This window comes from Pholcus phalangioides, unplaced genomic scaffold (assembly GCF_987345545.1).
Source record: "Pholcus phalangioides strain wild (caught in Gottingen) unplaced genomic scaffold, Ppha-v1.0 ptg000042l_1, whole genome shotgun sequence".
Classification (NCBI taxonomy): Eukaryota; Metazoa; Arthropoda; class Arachnida; order Araneae; family Pholcidae; genus Pholcus; species Pholcus phalangioides.
Genome location: NW_028301628.1, coordinates 33,058,964 through 33,059,911, shown reverse-complemented (window position 1 = coordinate 33,059,911; position 948 = coordinate 33,058,964).

Genomic DNA, 948 nt, shown 5'->3' with positions numbered 1-948 from the left:
GATTAGAAAAGTGTTCGTTAAAACGAGATTTTCGCTATAATGGTATTCGTTAAAATGGGATTCGACACACTATAGTGTAAATAAACAATATTTGTTCTGGGCCTATGCTACCATTGTTTTTGTGTGTGTGGAAGTGAGGGGGTGGGGGTGTCACGGAGCTCACTTAAACCATTGAGAGTGGATACTTGATTCCGTATTCAGGAAGGAGACATTCACAGACAACTCAGTTGAACCCCTATGAACATTGGCAGAGATAGACTAGAAACTCTGGAGGGGGGGGGGGGGAACGATGATCGTCAATTCATTGCATTCCTATGTGAAAACTCCTGTGCGTATATTCCTATGTACATTACATACATTAAATCAGTCGGCTATGTATGCTGAATTTTCTTGCCCGGGGGGCTATGGACACCCAGGTCAAGTGATTTTTCTGAGGCCCTATCTGGCAAATTTTCGAAAAATTCAACTACTCATTTTTTTGAAGTCCCCCTATTCTCGAGGCCTGGGTGGCCCCATGCGTTAAGACAGCACTGCCTCTATGGCAGACAGTTGATGAGATAAAGGCTGTGCAAGCATTTACAGGATAGCCTGCATTTGCAAATTTTTATCATTTCTTCAGTTTCTGGATTAAGGTTAAAAACTAAATGAATTCATGAATGAGAGGTCTAATTACAATAAAAATGTGAGATTGAAACCAATTGAAAATTTTCATGAATCGATCACCTGGAGCCACACTTCATTTTTTTCTTAGGAGATTCAATGATGGTATGCTGAATCAATTTTAGACATTCAAAAAACATCCTTGTATTGTCCATACAACATTAAAAGACAATTACTTTGGTTATATAGACAGGAAATTAAAAACATACTATGTTATATGCCTCATTTAATAAAAGTTTGTTTATATTTTTAATATCCACGCGTTCAGAGGAAATAAAAGTCCATGAA